The sequence below is a fragment of the Panthera onca genome, chromosome X (assembly GCF_046562875.1).
Source record: "Panthera onca isolate mPanOnc1 chromosome X, mPanOnc1 haplotype 2, whole genome shotgun sequence".
Taxonomy (NCBI): Eukaryota; Metazoa; Chordata; class Mammalia; order Carnivora; family Felidae; genus Panthera; species Panthera onca.
In genome coordinates, this window is record NC_138357.1 from 80,415,842 (window position 1) to 80,438,469 (window position 22,628).

At 38.8% G+C, this 22,628-nt stretch overlaps 1 protein-coding gene across 1 annotated transcript in view; it reads right to left on the minus strand.

Annotated features, from left to right (window-relative positions):
• Positions 1-3,419: 3,419 nt before the first annotated feature.
• The window catches only part of NBDY (negative regulator of P-body association), a 144,937-nt gene continuing 125,728 nt past the window's right edge, over positions 3,420-22,628 (minus strand). The window contains exon 3 of the mRNA XM_081792591.1: positions 3,420-5,646. The gene's annotated coding sequence lies outside the window, so the exon portion shown is untranslated. The remainder of the gene's footprint in view (positions 5,647-22,628) is intronic.

Here is a 22,628-nt window from a genome sequence, read left to right on the forward strand (position 1 = left end):
GTCACTACCTATTCTTCCCAGACTATTCCAAAAATTAGGAAAGGGAGGAAATATTCCAAATTCATTCTATGAGGACAGCATTATCCTGATACCAAAAGGGGATAAAGACAATACTAAAATATAGAAAGATAGGACAATATCCCTAATGAATATAGATGCAAAACTTCTCAATAAAATAGTAGCAAATTGAATTCAACGATCATTAAAAAAAAATCATTCACCATGATCAGGTGTGTTTTATTACTGAGTTGCCAGAGCGGTTTAATATTCACAAATCAATCAACATGATACATTATATAAATAAGAGAAAGATAAGAACCATATGATCATTTCAACATATGCAGAAAAAGCATTTGACAAAGTAAAACATCCATTCATGATAAAAACCCCGCAACAAAGTAGGTTTAGAGAGAACATACCTCAAAATGATAAGGACCACATTTGAAAAACCCACAGCTAACATCATCCTCAATGGGGAAAAACTGAGAGGTATTTCTCTAAGGTCAGAAATAAGACAAAGATGTCCACTCTCACCACTTTTATTCAAAATAGTACTGGAAGTCCTAGCCACAGTAATCAGACAACAAAAAGAAATAAAAGGCATCCAAATCAGTATGAAGTAAAACTGTCACTATTTGCAGATGACATGATACTGTATATAGAAAACCTGAAAGACTCCACCAAAAGAACTTCTGTAAATTATAAACGAATTCAGTACTGTTGCAGGTACAAAATCAAAGTACAGAAATCTGTTTCATTTCTATACACCAATAATGAAGTCACAGAAAGAGAAATTAAGAAACATTATGTGGAATTAACAAAAAAAAAAAAAAAAAAAACAACTAACAAAGGAAAATGAAAGAGAGACAAAGAAACATTCATGACTATAGAAAGCAAACTGATGGTTACTGGAGGGGAGGTGGGTGGGATAATGGGTGAAATAGGTGATGAAGATTAAAGAGTACACTTATCATGATAAGCACTGAGTAATGTATAGAATTGTTCCACCACTATATTGTGCACCTGAAACTAATAAAACACTATATTAACTATATTGGAGCTAAAAACTTAATAAAAATATTCTTCAGGGATATTAAAAAAAATAATGGGTATTCTGTTTTTGGGTGAAATGTTATGAATATATCTGTTAGATCCATCTGGTACAATGTGTCATTCAAGGCCGCCATTTCTTTGTTATTTTCCTGTCTGGATGATCTACCCATTGATGTAAGTTTGGTGTCAAAGTTCCATACTATTACTGTATGACTATACATTTCTTCCTTCATATGTGTTAATAGTTGCTTTATGTATTTGGCTCTCCCAACTGGGTGCATAAATATTTACAACTGTCATATCTTCTTGTTTGACTGTTCTGTTTATCGTTACTTGTCTTTGTTTCTTGTTACAGTATTTGTTTTAAAGTCTATTTTTCCAAAAACAAATAATAAAGTCTATTTTTCCAATATTGCTACCCCAGCTTTCTTCTCACCTCCATTTGCATGATAAATGTTTTTCTATCATTTCAATTTCAGTCTTCATGTGTCCTTAGGTCTAAAGCAAATCTGTTGAAGGCAGGATATAGACGGGTCTTGGTTTTTTATGCATTTACTCACTTTATGTCTTTTAGTGGAAGCATTTCATCCATATACATTCAAAGTAATTATTTATAGGTATGTACTTATTGTTTTATGGCTTTTTTTGGTTCTCTGTTCCTTTCTTCTCTTACTCTCTTCTCATGTGATTTTACATGGTTTTTGTAGTGAATATGCTTGACATCCATTTCCTTTATTTTTTGCATATCTGTGACAAGTCTTTTATTTGTCGCTGCCATTGGGTTTATATATAGCATTCCATGCATACAGTAATCTATATTAAGTTGATGGCCACTTAAGTTTGAACAATTCTAAATGCACTAAATTTTTAAAACTGTCCCCTACATTTTATGTATATGTGTTCACGTTAACATTTTTATATTATAAATACTGTCACAGATTTTGAGTCTGGAGTTCTCTCTTGTCCAGCAAGAGAGTAGACGCAGAATTAAATGTAAGAGAGGCTAATGTCTGGGAGGAGACAAGAGCCTTGAGTAAGGGTTCTTGCTCCATTTTTATTAAGATCAGAAGGCTTACAAACGTGATGAACATGCAGAAAAAGACAATGAAACAGTGATGATTAACTCGTGTGTGAGAGAAAGGGGGTTTCGAAGATACGGTGTTAGGGGTTTGGGTCAATATAAAACAAAATCCTCAGGCTGAGCAGATGGCTGTTTATTGCAGGCACCAGGTGCCACGTCTGTTTATCTCAACTTGCCTAGGAGATAAGACAGAGCATGCTACATCAAGGTCAACAAGGCAGCTTTTTTTTTTTTTTTTTTTTTTTTTTTTTTTTTTGCTAATTAGCTCCACTCTGGGCGATTTCGCCTTGCTGTGGCCATCTATAGCCCTATTTACCTGTTTGCCTATTCTGGATGCTCCATCTTGTGAAAGCAGCTTTCTGCTTTTGTCCTGTGTTGGAGGCACTTACACCGTTTATGTATCCTGGACGCTTTCATCCTGTGGCTTCCCATTCCTATGGATTTGTCCTAAGCCTTCTTCACCCATTGATGCAAGTTCACAGAATGGCTAAACTTATTTCCCACAGAATACCTGGACTGATTTTTATAAATATACTTAATTTTGCTGATTTTGTGCTTATTTTTTTATTCCTCCTTATCAATTTTCATTTCCACTCAGATTACCCTTTAACATTTTTGTAAGGCTGGTATGAATTCCTTTAACTTTGTTTAGGAAAAATTTAAATCTCTCCTTCTGTTCTGAATGATAGCCTTGCTTGATAGAGTATTCTGGTTGCCGTTTTGTTTTGTTTTGTTTTGTTTCCTTTCAGCGATTTGAATATGCCAAGTCACTCCTTTCTGGCTTGCAAAGTTTCTGCTGAGAAATCTGCTGATAGCCCTCTGGATTTCCCTTGTATTCAACTGTTTACTTTTCTCTTTCTGCTTTTAGAATTCTCTGTGGCTACTTTTTGCCGTTTTACATATCTGTCTTGGTGTGGAGATCCTTGGGTGATTTTCTTGGGGGGCTCTCATTTCTTCCTGGATCTGGACGTCTGTTATCTTCCCCAGATTAGGGAAATATTCAGCTATTATTTCTTCAAATAAATTTTATGCCCACTTTCTATTTCTTCTTCTAGGATTGGTATAATATGAATGTTACACTTTATTGTGTCACTGAGCCCCCTTAATCTATTTTATTATTCTTTATTTCTCTTTCCTCTTCAACTTGATTGCTTTTCATTATTCTGTCCTCCAAGTACCTGATCTTTTCTGCTTCCTCTTGTCTACTATTTATTCCTTCCAGTGTATTTTAAATTTCAGTTATTGAGTTCTTAATTTCTGCTTGGTTCTTTTGTTTTGTTTTCTATCTCTTTGTTGAGGATCTTACTGAGGTCCTTCCCTCCTTTCTGAAGTCCAGTGAATATCTTTATGACCATTACCTTAAATTCTCTATCAAGCATATTACTTGTTTTATTTAGCTCTCCTGATTTAATTTTGCCTTGCTCTTTCATTTGGGACCTGTTCACCTATCTCCTCATTTTGTTTAACTCTCCCTCTATTTCTATATAGTAGGAAGTTCAGCTATGTCTTCTGCACTTGATAGTAATGGCCATGTGAAGAAGAAGTCCTGTAGTGCTCTGCAGTGCAATGTCCCCTGCTCATGACAACCTGGTACTTTAGGGATGTCTCCTTTGTGCACTGTGTGTGCCCCACTGTCCAGCCATCTGCAATGCCTCCTTTGGCTTGTTGTGGGAAAGGTTATTTTCTGTTGCTAATGGGCCAGTGTAAGGCAGCTTTTAGCTTGTGTTAGGTTAGACTTGGTGTTTTCCAGAGCTGCAATGGCACCAAACTGAAGCGTGCTCTCCCTGTGTTGTCCCTTGAGAAGCTTTCATTGGTGGGTGGGGCCTGACGTCAGAAGATATTTTGCCCCCAACCCACTGCTGAGGCTGCAAACTATTCTGTGTGGTTTACTTCCCCTCTCCTCTGGTCAGGAGTCACTTTGGTGTGGTTCTTGCCCTTTTGGGGCTCGTTGCACATGGCCATGCTTGTGGTGCCACTTTGATGGACACCTGTCAAGAGCATGTGGGATAGGGTGGGTCTTCAAGAGAACATGAGGGCAGGGTGCATGATGCCATCAAGGTCCATGTAGGTGGGGACCTGCAGCCAATCTGGAAAACACCTGCTGGGGTTGGACTGCAGTGGGTAGATACACAGAAGGGCATAGGGGCATGGTACGCTGTTAGCAAGCTAGGTGGAGATTGTTCTGCCCTGGTTCACGCAGGTGTCCAGGTATCTAGGCTGGGGGTGGGGAAGGGAAATGGTGCCAACTAGCTCTTTTGTTCTGACAAAGTCTCCTGAAGATTCCTGCCCTTTTCAGCACACACTCTGAGATTGGTAAACAGATCTCCCTCTCATATATCACAGGTATTTTTCAAACTGACGCTTCTATGCTGTATCTAGGGAGAATGATTATTGTGCTATCTCTTTCACCGTGGCAACTCAATCTCTCATCAACTTCTACCTCTCCCAGAGACAAGCTGGCTGATTTTTAAAGTTCCAGATGTTCAGCCCCACTGACTAAAAACTTGTTAAGTTATGTCACTCTGGTTTTCAAAGCCAAATGTTATGTGGATTCATTTTCCTATTGTGCATCCTCCATGCTGGGGGTGACTTGTGTGGGGTCTGCTCCTCTCCCCTCCCCATGGCTGAGACCTCCCTCCTCCTTTCAGACAATCCAATGGGACAGTTTGTCTCCCAACTACATCTCAGCCCTTACTACCCCTTTCGATGTGGCCTCTTCTCTGCATTTAGCTGTGGAGAGTCTGTTCTTCCAGTGTTTTGGTCATTTTCTGCATTATTTATACTGATGTGGGTATTTAGGTGTATCATGGGATGGGATGAGCCTAGGATCTTCCTACTTCAGCATCTTCCCCGGAAGTTCTAATTTTCATAAATGCTTTTAATTGACATACCTTATTTCTTTAATACAGAACATTTTACAAGTGGAATTTTACAAAAAACAAGCACATCAACCATCATGATCAGGAAAAAAATTATCTATATGAATAAGGCATATCATAGGATAGATAGACAGCATGGAAATATTGACAGTAAAGGGAGGAGAATGTTCTGGAACTTTAATTCTTTTTCAGATTTTACCCTTTATCTCTCCCACACGCACTTCCCTGATATTTCCACACTACAAAAAATGAGTAGAAGGCCATTTGTAGGAAAAAAAGTTATATTTTGACACCAATTTTAGTAGCATTTTGTATTTGGAGTTATTACAAAACATTTACTAAAAATTCAGTTTATTAGCTAGTAGTCATGTAGAACTAAGAGAGCAATGAGACACAAAATTTATTGGGACCTTAATGGATTTATAGAAATTCAAAGTTACACAGCAGGGACTGGGTGGCACAAAAGAACATTGATTGGCTGCTGCAGGACCATCTCACAGGGTTTATTTGCCCTGGTGAGTTCATTAGGATCCAGGCCATGGCCTTCAATCTTAGACGTCTACAGTCTGATCTTGGTTATGTCCCATAATTCATTCAAATTCAGGAGGTGACATTATGCTGATTATCACAAGACTGAAAGATATAAACAAAGAAGGTCAATTAATTAACTCATACCGAGAAATGCAAGTATCATACGGGTCAGATATGACTGTTGAGAAGATAACACCCCGCTTTCCCTTCTAGGTGAGTTACAAGAAAATCAGAACTATTAGAGCATTTCTTCATAAACATAAAATCAAAGTCATATGATGCTGATAACTGGCATCTTGCTTTATGTCTGAAGAGTCTGACTGCACAATGATTTATCTGTCACATAGACCAGATGTTTCATCATCTTAGGAATTTTTTTTTTCCCTAAGAAAAGTGCTGGGAAGTCTATTTCTGTGTTTCTTGTTTTTCTAGGCTTCTTTAACTGATCAACTGGCCCCATGTTGACCCCTTTAGCCCTCAACACATTTTTATGTTCTTTAGAAGATCTGTATTTATTTATTCACACAAATGATAAATGGATATAATGGAACTATAAATAATCCAAACAACACAGACAAAACTCTTGCCAACAAACTTTTGCCTTTCTTCAGTCCTCCTATATCCAGAAGAAAACACAAGTATCGGTACTTTCGAGACATTTTTCTATGCATTTAAATGTACACACAGATAGTATTTACACTAATGTAAACTTTTAGATAAGAGGCTTTGATAAATTATTAGATCATACGATACATACTATTCTCCTAATTGTTTAGATACAATTAATAATGTCTCAATGATTTTTCTTTCTTTTTTTAACGTTTATTCATTTTTGAGAGACAGAGCATGAGTGGGGTAGGGGCAGAGAAAAAGAGAGAGACACAGAATCTGAAGCAGGCTTCAGGCTCTGAGCTGTCAGCACAGAGACTGACACAGGGCTTGAACTCACGAACTCTGAGATTATGACCTGAGCCAAAGTCCGATTCAACCAACTGAGCCACCCAGGCACCCACAACGAATTTTCTATATCAAAACAGAACTTTCCCATTGTTTCAACTGCTTCATGATATTCCATTGTATGAAAGAATAATTTTTTTCAATATATGAAGTTTATTGTCAAATTGGTTTCCATACAACACCCAGTGCTCATCCCAAAAGGTGCCCTCCTCAATACCCATCACCCACCCTCCCCTCCCTCCCACCCCCCATCAACCCTCAGTTTGTTCTCAGTTTTTAACAGTCCCTTATGCTTTAGCTCTCTCCCACTCTAACCTCTTTTTTTTTCCTTCCCCTCCCCATGTGTTAAGTTTCCAGTTCCAAGGCACCCAGCAGTTTTGCATTTCTTGACTTAATTCTTGAAAATTCTTATTATATATATATTTTTGCTTTCCTCCTTCTTATTTATTTCCTCTTCTAGTCTGATTATTCTGGTTGTTGGTTTGTGTCAGAAGACATATTTAATATATTCCTTTATACCTGTTACATATCTCCTTTTTTATTTCCCTCTGTATTTCTCTCTGAATTAAGCTCTATAGTTTTTTTTTTTCCTGGACAATTGTCTCTTCTTTTCTTTTTCGCCAACCCTGTCATTTCTCTCTTTGTATGGGATAAGGCCTTTTCCATCAACAATGCCACCACCCCATTGTTTTGTTGTAGCTAGTGTTGTAGGTTTTTTTTTCTGTTTTTATTTGTTTGCTTTTCCAAGGCTACCTCAAAGAACAAATCAAATCACACCTGGTAGAGGGTCCAAAACATCACTAAGAGTAGGGAGATAAAGCACCCAGAGTCACAACAACAGAGAGCAAGTAACACTCTCCAAAAAATACCTCCTGAAGGGCCAGGACCTGGACAGTGTATGACCCCTATTTAATATAGTCATGCTTGCAGGTGCAGGACACATAACAAGCTTTTAAAATCCATAAGGCCAGAAAAGTAGCCAAAATGAGAGAATTGTCCTCAAAACAAATCCCAGGAAGAAAGGAAAGCTAAAGAATTGCTCAAAACAGATATAAACAATATATCTGAGCAAGAACTTAGAATGATAATCATAGACTAATAGCTGGGCTTGAAAACCTTAGAAGACAGCAAAGAATCAATTGCTACAGAAATCAAAGAACTAAAATATTCTCATCATGAATTTAAAAATGCTGTAGGGGCCCCTGGGTGGCTCAGTCAGTTAAGCATCTGACTTCGGCTCAGGTCTGATCTCACTGTTCATGAGTTCGAGCCCCACATCGGGCTCTGTGCTGACAGCTTGGAGCCTGGAGCTTGCTTTGGTTTCTGCATCTCCCCCTCTCTTTGACACTCTCCTGTTCACACTCTGTGTGTCTCTCTCTCAAAAATAAATAAACATTAAATAATTTATAAAAACAAATGTCGTAAATGAGGTGAAAAATAAACTAGAGGCAGTGACAGTGAGGACTGAAGATACACAGGGGAGAATAAGTGAAATACAAGATAAAATTGTGGGAAAAAATGAAGCTCACAAAAGGAGACATAAAAAAAATTCTGGACAAGGAGGCTGGAATTAGATAACAAAGTGAAGCTGAGAAAAAGAGAGATAAGAAAATTCTAGACCAGGAGGAGAGAATTAGAGAACTAAGTGATTTAATGAAATGTAATACTATCTGTATCATAGGAATTCCAGAAGAAGAAAAGAGAAAGGAACAGAAGGTGTACTTAACTCATAGCTGAGAACTTCCACAATCTGGAGAAGGAAAGAGACTTTCAAATCCAGGATGCACAGAGAACTCCAACCATATGTAACAGTAATCGATCTTCTGCATGACACATCATAGTGAAACTGGCAAAATACAAAGATAAAGAGAGAATACTGAAACCATCTAGGAGCAAACAAGCCTTAACCTACAAGGGTCGACACATAAGGGTGGTAGCAGACCTATCTACTGAAACGTGGCAGGCCAGAAGGGAGTGGCAGGAAATATTCAGTGTGCTGAATAGGAAAAATATGCAGCCAAGAATCCTTTATCCAGCAAGGATAGAAGGAGAATACAATACAAGGAGACATAAAGGCTTTCGCAAACAAACAAAAACTGAAGGAATTCATCCCCACTAAACAAAAACTGAAGGAATTCATCACCATTAAACCAGCCCTACAGGAGATCTGAAAGGGGAGTCTGTGAGTGGAATGTTGCAAAGACCACAAAGGACCAGAGACATCACTTGAAGCATGAAACCTACAGAAACACAATGAATATAAACCCATATCTTGCAATAATACCACTGTAAATGGATTAGATGCTCTAATCAAAAGATACAGGGTATCAGAATGGATAAAATAAAATGAAAAAAGAGCGATCTATTTCCTGTCCACAGGAGACCCATTTTAGAAATGAGTTCACCACTTTCAGGTTGAAAGTGAGGGGGTGGAAACCATTTATCATGCTACTGGAAGTCAAAAGAAAGCTTTAGTAGCCATAGTTATATCAGATAAACAAGATTTTTTAATATAGAATTTATTGTCAAATTAGTTTACATACAACACCCAGTACTTATCCCAACAAGTGCCCTACTCAATGCCCATCATGCACTTTCCCCTCCCTCACATCCCCATCAACCCTCAGTTTATTCTCAGTCTTTAAGAGTCTGTTATGGTCCCCCAGTATCACGAGGGGAAAATTAGCAAATTAAATGATTCAATCAAATGGAACAATATCCGTATCATAGGAATTCCAGAAGAAGCAGGAAGATAAAGGGGCTGCAAGGTGTACTTGAACAAATCATAGCTGAGAACTTCCCCAATCTGGGGAAGGAAACAGGTACTGAAATCCAAGAGGCACAGAGAACTCCCTTCAGACATAACTTGAATCGATCCTCTGCATGACATATCATAGTGAAACTGGCAAAATACAAGGAAAAAGAGAATTCTGAAAGCAGCTAGGGATAAATGGGCCTTAAAATACAAAGGCAGACACATAAGGGTAGTAGCAGACCTATCCGTGGAAACTTGGCAGGACAGAAAAGAATGGGAGTAAATTTTCAATGTGATGAAGAGGAAAAATATGAAGCCAAGAATCCTTTATCCAGCAAATCTGTTATTCAGAATACAAGGAGGGATAAAGGTTCCCCCCCCCCCAAAAAAAAACAAACACTGAAGGAATTCATCACCAAAAACCAGCCCTACAAGATACCCTAAGGGGGACCATGTGAGTGAAATGTTGCAAGGACCACAAAGGACCTGAGACATCACTACAAGCATGAAAACTACAGATAACACAAAGACTCTAAACCGATATCTTTCAATAATGAAACTAATGTAAATGGACTAAGTGCTCCAACCAAAAGACATAGGGTATCAGAATGGAAAAAAAACCACCAAGACCCATGTATTTTCTGTCTATAAGAGACACAATTGACACATGAGGACACCTTCAGATTGAAAGTGAGGGGGTGGAGAACTATCTATCATGCTACTGGAAGTCAAAAGAAAGCTGGAGTAGCCATACTTATATCAGACAAACTAGACTTTAAATTAAAGGCTGTAACAAGATATGAAGAAGGGCATTATATAATAATTACAGGGTCTATCCATCAGGAAGAGCTAACAATTATAAATGTCTATGTACCGAATTCGGAGGAACCCAAATATATGAAACAATTAATCATAAGCATAAGCAACCTTATTGATGAGAATGTGGTAATTGCAGGGGACTTTAATACTCCACTTACAACACTGGACAGATCATCTAGACAAAGAGTAAAGAAACAATGGCCTTGAAAGATACATTGGACCAGATGGACATGACAGATACACTTAGAACTCTACATCCCAAAACAGCATAATATAGTTTCTTCTCGACTGCACATGGGACATTCTCCACGATAGATCACGTACTGGGTCACAGAACAGCCCTTCATAAGTATAAAAGAATTGAGATCATACCATGCACACTTTCAGACCACAATGCTATGAACCTTGAAATCAACCACATGAAAATGTCTGGAAAATCTCCAAAAGCAAGGAGGTTAAAGAATATCCTACTAAAGAATGAATGTGCCAAACAGGCAATTAGAGAAGAAATTTTAAAATATATGGGAACAAATGAAAATGAAAATACAACAATCCAAACACTTTGGGATGCAGCGAAGGCATGCCTGAGAAGAAAATACATTGCAATCCAGGCTTATCTCAACAAACAAGAAAAATCCCAAATACAAAATCTAACAGCACACCTAAAAGAACTGGAAGCAGAACAGCCAAGACACCCCAAATCCAACAGAAGAAGGGAAATAATAAAGATCAGAACAGAAATAGACAATATAGAATCCAAAAATAGTAGAGCAGATCAATGAAACCAACAGTTGGGTTTTTTTTTGAAAAAAATAACCCAAATTCATAAATCTCTAGCCAGGCTTCTTAAAAAGAAAAGAGAGTGGACCCAAATAGATAAAATCACGAATGAAAATGGAATTATTACAACCCATCCCTCAGAAATACAAGCAATTATCAGGGAATACTATGAAAAATTATATGCCAACAAACTGGACAACCTGGAAGAAATGGACAAATTCCTAAACACCCACACACACTTCCAAAATTCAAATGGGAAGAAATAGAAAATTTGAACACATAACTAGTGAAGAAATTGAATCAGGTATCAAAAATCTCCCAAAAAACAAGAGTCGTGGACCACTTGGCTTCCCTGGGGAATTCTACCTGACATTTAAGCAGAGATAATACCTGTCCTTCTCAAGCTGTTCCAAAAAATAGAAAGGGAAAGAAAACTTCCAGACTGATTCTATGAAGCCAACATTACTTTGTTTCCCAAACCAGACAGTGACCAGAAAAAAAGATAACTATGGGCCAATATCCCTGATGAATATGGACGCAAAAATTCTCTATAAGATACTACAAATCGAATTCAACAGCATGTAAAAAGAATTATTCACCATGATCAAGGGGGATTCACTCATGGCTGACAGGGTTGGTTCAACATTCACAAATCTATCAATGTGATACATCACATGAATAAAAGAAAAGATAAGAACCATATGACACCGTCAATAGATGCAGAAAAAAAGGCATATGACAAAATACAGCATCCTTTAATAAAAACCCTCGAGAAAGTCTGGATAGAAAGAACATACTTAAACATCATAAAAGCCATTTACGAAAGGTCCACAGCTAATACCCTCAATGGGGAAAAAATGAGTTTTCCCCCTGAAATCAGGAACACGACAGGGATGTCCATATGAAGAGAGAGAAAGGGGAAAAGGGTTATTTGAAAAAAATTATAGCAATGAACTTCCCTAATCTGTGGAAGGAAACATACATCTAAATAAAGAAGACACAGATAACTCCCTTCAGATTTAACAGGAATAGGTCTTTTCCATGGCATATCATAGTGAAACTGGAAAAATACAAAGATAAAGAGAGAATTCTGAAAGAAGCTAGGGACAAACAGTCCTTAATCTACAAGGGTAGACACATAAGCGTGGTAGCCAAACTGTCCACTGAAACTTGGCAGGCCAGAAGGGAGTGGCAGGAAATATTCAATGTGATGAATAGGAAAAAAATATGCAGCCAAGAATCCTTTGTCCAGCAAGCCTGTCATTCAGAATAGAAGTAGAGATAAAGGCTTTCCCAGACAAACAAAAACTGAAGGAGTTTATGACCAGTAAACCAGTCCTGCAAGATATCCTAAGGGGAACTCTGTGAGTGTTATGCTGCAAAGACTACAAAGGACCAGAAACATCACTGACATCACCACAAGCATGAAACCTACAAGTAACAAATGACACTAACTCCATATATTTCAATAATAACTCTGAATGTAAGTGGACTAAATGCTCCAATCAAAAGACATATGGTATCAGAATGGATTAAAAAAAATCCAATATCCATCTGTATGCTGTATATAAGACACCAATTTTAGACCTATGTTCACCTTCAGATTGAAAGTGAGGGCGTGGAATCCATCTATAATGCTACTGGAAGTCAAAAGAAATCTGGAATACCATACTTATATCAGACAAACTACATTTTAAACTAAAGGTTTTGACAAGAGACAAGGAAGGGCATTATATCATAATTATGGGATCTACCCATCAAGAAGATTGTAAATGTTTATGCCTCCAAGTTGGGGCATATACATAAATCAAATAATCACAAACATAAGCAATCGTATTGATAAGAATATGGTTATTTCAGGGGTCTTTAATAATCCACTTACAGAAATGGATAGATCATCTAGGCAAAACACCAATTAAAAAAAAATGGACTTGAATGATACAATGGGGCAGATGGACTTGACAGATACATTAAGAACTTCATCCTAAGCAGCAGAATATACATTTTTCTGGAGTGTCCATGGAAAATTCTCCAATACAGATCACATATTGGGTGACAAAACAGTACTCAATAAATATAAAAATGACATGCGTATTATCAGATCACAATGCTATGAAAGTTGAAGTCAAGCACAAGAAAAAAAGAATTAAAGTCTCCAAATGCATGGATGATAAAGAACATCTTAGTAACAAGTAAATAGATAAACTAGGCAATTAAAGAAGAAATTATAAAATATATGGGAGCAAATGAAAATGAAAACAGCACAGTCCACAACCTTTGGGATGCAGCAAAGGCATTTCTAGGAGGAAAATACATTGCAACTCAGGCTTATCTCAAGAAAAAAGAAAAATCACAAATACAAAACCTGACAGCACATCTAAAGGAGCTAGAAGTAAACAGCAGACTCCCCAAGCCAGAAGAAGGGAAATAAAAAGAATTTGAGCATAAATAAGCAATATAGAATCCAAAATAACCCAGTAGAACAGATCAATGGATTTAAGAGATATTTTTTTTAAAAAATGAAATTTGATAACCCCCTAGCCTAACTTCTCAAAAAAAAAAGATAGAAGACACAAATAGATAAAATCTCGAATGAAAGAGGGAGATCACAACTAACATCACAGAAATACAAACAATTATTAGAGAATACTATGAAAAATTATATGCTAACAAACTGGACAATCTGGAAGAAATGTACAAATTAGCAGGAACCCACACACTAAAAAAACTCAAATGGGAAGAAATAGAAAATTTGAACAGACCTATAACTAGCAAAGAAATTGAATCATTTATCAAAAATCTCTCAAAAAAATAAGAGTCCTGGGCCAGATGGCTTCCCAGGGGAATTCGACCAGACATTTAAAGCAGAGTTAATACCTATCCTTCTCAAGCTGCTCCACAAAAATAGAAATGGAAGGAAAGCTTCTGGACTCATTCTATGAAGCCAGCATTACCTTGATTCCCAAATCAGACAGAGTCCCTACTAAAAAGGAAAATTACAGGCCAATACCCCTGATGAACATGGATACCAAAATTCTCAACAAGATACTAGCAAATGGAATTCAACAGTATATTTAAAAAAATATATTTACCATGATCAAATGGGAATCATTCCTGGGCTGCAGGGCTTGTTCAACATTCACAAATCAATTGATGTGATACAACACATTAATACAAAAAATGATAAGAATGCTATGATCCTGTCAATAGATGCAGAAAAAGCATTTGACAAAATACAGCATCGTTTCTTAATAAAAGCTGTCAAGAAATCAGGAGAGAAATAAAATACCTTAATGTCATAAAAGCCATACATGAAAGGTCCACAGCTAATATAATCCCCAATATGGAAAAAATGAGAGCTTTTTCCATGAGATCAAGAACACACAGGGATGTCCACTCTCACCACTGTTGTTTAACATAATTTTGGAAGTCTTAATATCAGCAATCAGACAACACAATGAAATAGAATGCATCCAAATTGGCAAAGAAGTCACCTTTCACTTTTTGCAGATGACATGATACTCTACATGGAAAACCAGAAAGATTCCACCAAAAAGCTCCTAGAACTGATACATGAATTCAGCAAAGTCTCAAGGTATAAAATAAATTTACAGAAATTGTTGCATTTGTATACACCAATAATGAAGCAACAGAAAGAGAAATAAAGAAACTGATCCCATTCAAAATTGCACCAACAATCATAAAATACCTAGGAATAAACCTAACCAAAGATGTAAAAGATCTGTATGCTGAAAACTATAGAAAGCTTACGAAAGAAATTGAAGAAGATACAAAGAAATGGGAAAACATTTCGTGCTCATGGATTGGAAGAATAAATATTGTTAAAATGAAAATACTACCCAAAGCAATCTACACATTCAATGCAAGCCCAATCAGAATTGTACTGGCATACTTCTCAAAGCTAGAAAAACAATCCTAAATTTTGTATGGGACCACAAAAGACCCCAAAGAGAGAAAGTAATGTTGAAAATGAAAATCAAAGCAGGAGGCATCACTATCCTGGACTTTAGCCTCTACTACAAAGCTGTAATCATCAAGACAGTATGGTATTGACACAAAAACAGATACATAGACCAATGTAATAAAATAGAGAACCCAGAGTTGAACCCACAAATTATGGCCAACTAATCTTTGACAAAGCAGGAAAGAGTATCCAATGGAAAAAGACAGTCTCTTTAGCAAATGGTACTGGGAGACCTGGACAGCAACATGTAGAAGAATGAAACAGGACCACTTTCTTACACAATACACAAAAATAAACTCAAAATGGATGAAAGACCTAAATGTGAGACAGGAAACCATCAAATCCCTAGAGGAGAAAACAGGCAATAACCTTTGACCTCAGCTGCAGCATCTTCTTTCTTGATACATCTCTGAAGGCAAGGGAATTAAAAGCAAAAATGAACTACTGGGACCTCATCAAGTTAAAACGCTTCTTCACTGCAAAGGAAACAATCAACACAACTAAAAGGCAACTGACAGAATGGGAAAAGACATTTGCAAATGACATATCAGATAAAGGATAGTGTCCAAAATCTATAAAGAACTCACCAAACTCCACACCCGAAAAACAAATATTCCAGTGAAGACATGGGCAGACGACATGAATAGACACTTTTCTAAAGAAGACATCCAGATGGCCAGCAGACACATGAAACAATGCTCAATGTCACTCGTCATCACAAAATACAAATCAAAACCACACTGACATATCACCTCATGCTGGTCAGAGTGGCTAACATGAACAAATCAGGAGACTATAGATTCTGGCAAGGATGTGGAGAAACGGGAACCCTCTTGCACTGTTGGTGGGAGTGCAAACTGGTGCAGCTGCTCTGGAAAACAGTGTGGAGGTTCCTCAAAAAATTAAAAATATACCTACCCTATGACACAGCAATAGCACTACTAAGAATTTACCCAAGGGATACAGGAGTCCTGATTTATAGGGGCTCATGTACCCCAATGCTTATAGAAGCACTTTCAACAATAGCCAACTTATGGAAAGAGCCCAAATGTCCATCAACTGATCAATGTATAAAGGAGATGTGGTTTACATATACAATGGAGTATTACTCAATAATCAGAAAGGATGAAATCCTGCCATTTGCAACAACGTGGAAGGAACTGGAGGGTATTATGCTATATGAAATATGTCAGTCAGAGAAAGACTATTATATGTTTTCACTCATATATGGAACTTGAGAAACTTAACAGAAGTCCATAGGGTAAGGGAAAGAGAAAAAAATAGTTTTAAACAGAGAGGGAGGCAAACCATAAGAGACTCTTAAATACTGAGAACAAACTGAGGGTTGATGTGGGGTAGGGGGAAGGGGAAAGTGGGTGATGGGCATTGAGGAGGGCACCTGTTGGGATGAGAACTGGGTGTTGTATAGAAACCAATTTGACAATAGATTTCATATAAAAAAAAAAAAAGGAAAAGCAAAGTGCATAAATGTTGGAATGAATCTTAATCCTAAAATATTAACTAAATGTATCTGGAAATTAAAAAAAAATGTCAGGTCAATTATCTGCTCAAAATCTGCTGTCACTCTGTGGACATGGAAATGCAACACTGAAGCTCCTCTTAATTTTTTTTTTTTTTCAGATACATAATTTTATTTATTTATTTTTTTTATTTTTTTATTTTTTATTTTTTATTTTTTTTATTTTTTAATATATGAAATTTACTGTCAAATTGGTTTCCATACAACACCCAGTGCTCATCCCAAAAGGTGCCCTCCTCAATACCCATCACCCACCCTGCCCTCCCTCCCACCCCCCATCAACCCTCAGTTTGTTCTCAGTTTTTAACAGTCTCTTATGCTTTGGCTCTCTCCCACTCTAACCTCTTTTTTTTTTTTTCCTTCCCCTCCCCCATGGGTTTCTGTTATGTTTCTCAGGATCCACATAAGAGTGAAACCATACGGTATCTGTCTTTCTCTGTATGGCTTATTTCACTTAGCATCACACTCTCCAGTTCCATCCATGTTGCTACAAAAGGCCATATTTCATTTTTTCTCATTGCCACGTAGTATTCCATTGTGTATATAAACCACAATTTCTTTATCCATTCATCAGTGGATGGACATTTAGGCTCTTTCCATAATTTGGCTATTGTTGAGAGTGCCGCTATAAACATTGGGGTACAGGTGCCCCTATGCATCAGTACTCCTGTATCCCTTGGGTAAATTCCTAGCAGTGCTATTGCTGCTATGCTGCTGTCATAGGGTAGGTCTATTTTTAATTTTCTGAGGAACCTCCACACTGCTTTCCAGAGCGGCTGCACCAATTTGCATTCCCACCAACAGTGCAAGAGGGTTCCTGTTTCTCCACATCCTCTCCAGCATCTATAGTCTCCTGATTTGTTCATTTTGGCCACTCTGACTGGCGTGAGGTGGTATCTGAGTGTGGTTTTGATTTGTATTTCCCTGATAAGGAGCGACGTTGAACATCTTTTCATGTGCCTGTTGGCCATCCGGATGTCTTCTTTAGAGAAGTGTCTATTCATGTTTTCTGCCCATTTCTTCACTGGGTTATTTGTTTTTCGGGTGTGGAGTTTGATGAGCTCTTTATAGATTTTGGATACTAGCCCTTTGTCCGATGTGTCATTTGCAAATATCTTTTCCCATTCCGTTGGTTGCCTTTTAGTTTTGTTGGTTGTTTCCTTTGCTGTGCAGAAGCTTTTTATCTTCATAAGGTCCCAGTAATTCACTTTTGCTTTTAATTCCCTTGCCTTTGGGGATGTGCCGAGTAAGAGATTGCTACGGCTGAGGTCAGAGAGGTCTTTTCCTGCTTTCTCCTCTAGGGTTTTGATGGTTTCCTGTCTCACATTCAGGTCCTTTATCCATTTTGAGTTTATTTTTGTGAATGGTGTGAGAAAGTGGTCTAGTTTCAACCTTCTGCGTGTTGCTGTCCAGTTCTCCCAGCACCATTTGTTAAAGAGACTGTCTTTTTTCCATTGGATGTTCTTTCCTGCTTTGTCAAAGATGAGTTGGCCATACGTTTGTGGGTCTAGTTCTGGGGTTTCTATTCTATTCCATTGGTCTATGTGTCTGTTTTTGTGCCAATACCATGCTGTCTTGATGATGACAGCTTTGTAGTAGAGGCTAAAGTCTGGGATTGTGATGCCTCCTGCTTTGGTCTTCTTCTTCAAAATTACTTTGGCTATTCGGGGCCTTTTGTGGTTCCATATGAATTTTAGGATTGCTTGTTCTAGTTTCGAGAAGAATGCTGGTGCAATTTTGATTGGGATTGCATTGAATGTGTAGATAGCTTTGGGTAGTATTGACGTTTTGACAATATTTATTCTTCCAATCCATGAGCAGGGAATGTCTTTCCATTTCTTTATATCTTCTTCAATTACCTGCATAAGCTTTCTATAGTTTTCAGCATACAGATCTTTTACATCTTTGGTTAGATTTATTCCTAGGTATTTTATGCTTCTTGGTGCAATTGTGAATGGGATCAGTTTCTTCATTTGTCTTTCTGTTGCTTCATTGTTAGTGTATAAGAATGCAACTGATTTCTGCACATTGATTTTGTATCCTGCGACTTTGCTGAATTCATGTATCAGTTCTAGCAGACTTTTGGTGGAGTCTATCGGATTTTCCATGTATAATATCATGTCATCTGCAAAAAGCGAAAGCTTGACTTCATCTTTGCCAATTTTGATGCCTTTGATTTCCTTTTGTTGTCTGATTGCTGATGCTAGAACTTCCAGCACTATATTAAACAACAGCGGTGACAGTGGGCATCCCTGTCGTGTTCCTGATCTCAGGGAAAAAGCTCTCAGTTTTTCCCCGTTGAGGATGATGTTAGCTGTGGGCTTTTCATAAATGGCCTTTATGATCTTTAAGTATGTTCCTTCTATCCCGACTTTCTCAAGGGTTTTTATTAAGAAAGGGTGCTGGATTTTGTCAAAGGCCTTTTCTGCATCGATTGACAGGATCATATGGTTCTTCTCTTTTTTTTTGTTAATGTGATGTATCACGTTGATCGATTTGCGAATGTTGAACCAGCCCTGCACCCCAGGAATGAATCCCACTTGATCATGGTGAATAATTCTTTTTATATGCTGTTGAATTCGATTTGCTAGTATCTTATTAAGAATTTTTGCATCCATATTCATCAGGGATATTGGCCTGTAGTTCTCTTTTTTTACTGGGTCTCTGTCTGGTTTAGGAATCAAAGGAATACTGGCTTCATAGAATGAGTCTGGAAGTTTTCCTTCCCTTTCTATTTCTTGGAATAGCTTGAGAAGGATAGGTATTATCTCTGCTTTCAATGTCTGGTAGGACTCCCCTGGGAAGCCATCTGGTCCTGGACTCTTATTTGTTGGGAGATTTTTGATAACCGATTCAATTTCTTCGCTGGTTATGGGTCTGTTCAAGCTTTCTATTTCCTCCTGATTGAGTTTTGGAAGAGTGTGGGTGTTTAGAAATTTGTCCATTTCTTCCAGGTTGTCCAATTTGCTGGCATATAATTTTTCATAGTATTCCCTGATAATTGTTTGTATCTCTGAGGGATTGGTTGTAATCATTCCATTTTCATTCATGATTTTATCTATTTGGGTCATCTCCCTTTTCTTTTTGAGAAGCCTGGCTAGAGGTTTGTCAATTTTGTTTATTTTTTCAAAAAACCAACTCTTGGTTTCGTTGATCTGCTCTACAGTTTTTCTAGATTGTATATTGTTTATTTCTGCTCTGATCTTTATTATTTCTCTTCTTCTGCTGGGTTTAGGCTGCCTTTGCTGTTCTGCTTCTATTTCCTTTAGGTGTGCTGTTAGATTTTGTATTTGGGATTTTTCTTGTTTCTTGAGATAGGCCTGGATTGCAATGTATTTTCCTCTCAGGACTGCCTTCGCTGCATCCCAAAGCGTTTGGATTGTTGTATTTTCATTTTCGTTTGTTTCCATATATATTTTAATTTCTTCTCTAATTGCCTGGTTGACCCACTCATTCGTTAGTAGGCTGTTCTTTAACCTCCATGCTTTTGGAGGTTTTCCAGACTTTTTCCTGTGGTTGATTTCAAGCTTCATAGCATTGTGGTCTGAAAGTATGCATGGTATAATTTCAATTCTTGTAAACTTATGAAGGGCTGTTTTGTGACCCAGTATATGATCTATCTTGGAGAATGTTCCATGTGCACTCGAGAAGAAAGTATATTCTGTTGCTTTGGGATGCAGAGTTCTAAATATATCTGTCAAGCCCATCTGATCCAATGTATCATTCATGGCCCTTGTTTCTTTATTGACTGTGTGTCTAGATGATCTATCCATTTCTGTAAGTGGGGTGTTAAAGTCCCCTGCAATGACCACATTCTTATCAATAAGGTTGCTTATGTTTATGAGTAATTGTTTTATATATCTGGGGGCTCGGGTATTTGGCGCATAGACATTTATAATAGTTAGCTCTTCCTGGTGGATAGACCCTGTGATTATTATATAATGCCCTTCTTCATCTCTTGTTACAGCCTTTAATTTAAAGTCTAGTTTGTCTGATATAAGTATGGCTACTCCAGGTTTCTTTTGGCTTCCAGGAGCATGATAAATAGTTCTCCATCCCCTCACTCTCAATCTAAAGGTGTCCTCAGATCTAAAATGAGTCTCTTGTAGACAGCAAATAGATGGGTCTTGTTTTTTTATCCATTCTGATACCCTATGTCTTTTAGTTGGCGCATTTAATCCATTTACATTCAGTGTTATTATAGAAAGATATGGGTTTAGAGTCATTGTGATGTCTGTATGTTTTATGCTTGTAGTGATGTCTCTGGTACTTTGTCTCACAGGATCCCCCTTAGGATCTCTTGTAGGGCTGGTTTCGTGGTGACAAATTCCTTCAGTTTTTGTTTGTTTGGGAAGACCTTTCTCTCTCCTATTCTAAATGACAGACTTGCTGGATAAAGGATTCTCGGCTGCATATTTTTTCTCTTTAGCACACTGTAGATATCGTGCCAAGCCTTTCTGGCCTGCCAAGTTTCAAAGGAGAGATCAGTCACGAGTCTTATAGGTCTCCCTTTATATGTGAGGGCACGTTTATCCCTTGCTGCTTTCAGAATTTTCTCTTTATCCTTGTATTTTGCCAGTTTCACTATGATATGTCGTGCAGAAGATCGATTCAAGTTACGTCTGAAGGGAGTTCTCTGTGCCTCTTGGATTTCAATGCCTTTTTCCTTCCCCAGTTCAGGGAAGTTCTCAGCTATAATTTGTTCAAGTACCCCTTCAGCACCTTTCCCTCTCTCTTCCTCCTCTGGGATACCAATTATGCGTATATTATTTTTTTTTAGTGTATCACTTAGTTCTCTAATTTTCCCCTCATACTCCTGGATTTTTTTATCTCTCTTTCTTTCAGCTTCCTCTTTCTCCATAACTTTATCTTCTAGTTCACCTATTCTCTCCTCTGCCTCTTCAAGCCGAGCCATCGTGGATTCCATTTTGTTTTGCAATTCGTTTAAAGCGTTTTTCAGCTCCTCGTGACTGTTCCTTAGTCCCTAGATCTTTGTGGCAAGAGATTCTCTGCTGTCCTGTATACTGTTTTCAAGCCCAGCAATTAATTTTATGACTATTATTCTAAATTCACTTTCTGTTATATTATTTAAATCCTTTTTGATCAGTTCATTAGCTGTTGTTATTTCCTGGAGATTCTTCTGAGGGGAATTCTTCCGTTTGGTCATTTTGGAGAGTCCCTGGCGTGGTGAGGACCTGCAGTGCACTTCCCCTGTGCTGTGGTGTATAACTGGAGTTAGTGGGCGGGGCCGCAGTCCGACCCGATGTCTGCCCCCAGCCCACCGCTGGGGCCACAGTCAGACTGGTGTGTGCCTTCTCTTCCCCTCTCCTAGGGGCGGGATTCACTGTGGGGTGGCGTGTCCCGTCTGGGCTACTTGCACACTGCCAGGCTTGTGTTGCTGGGGATCTGGCGTATTAGCTGGGGTGGGTAGGCAAGGTGCACGGGGGCTGGAGGGGCAGGCTTAGCTCGCTTCTCCTTAGGTGATCCACTTCAGGAGGAGCCCTGTGGCAGCAGGAGGGAGTCAGATCCGCTGCCGAAGGTTTGGCTCCGCAGAAGCACAGAGTTGGGTGTTTGCGTGGAGCGAGCAAGTTCCCTGGCAGGAACTGGTTCCCTTTGGGATTTTGGCTGGGGGATGGGCGGGGGAGATGGCGCTGGCGCCTTTGTTCCCCGCCAAGCTGAGCTCTGCCGTCCGGGGGCTCAGCAGCTCTCCCTCCCTTTGTCCTCCAGCCTTCCCGCTTTCCGAGCAGAGCTGTTAACTTATGACCTCCCAGACGCTAAGTCGCGCTTGCTGTCGGAACACAGTCTGTCCGGCCCCTCCGCTTTTGCCAGCCAGCCTCGGGGGCTCTGCTTGGCCGGCGAGCCGCCCCTCCGCCCCGGCTCCCTCCCGCCAGTCCGTGGAGCGCGCACCGCCTCGCCGCCCTTCCTACCCTCTTCCGTGGGCCTCTAGTCTGCGCTTGACTCCGGAGACTCCCTTCTGCTAATCCTCTGGCGGTTTTCTGGGTTCTTTAGGCAGGTGTAGGTGGAATCTAAGTGATCGGCAGGACGCGCTGTGAGCCCTGCGTCCTCCTACGCCGCCATCTTCCGGAACCCCCGAAGCTCCTAATTGACAGTCATTCCTCCAGCTTCAACTGCCATCCCCATTAAGCATTGCCTAAGCTGCACAGAGCAGCCTTGTGCAAGGTCACATCTTTCCCAGGCAGCCTACATCTAGTGATTCATCAGTGTATGAGTTTGTGGCTGACACTTTC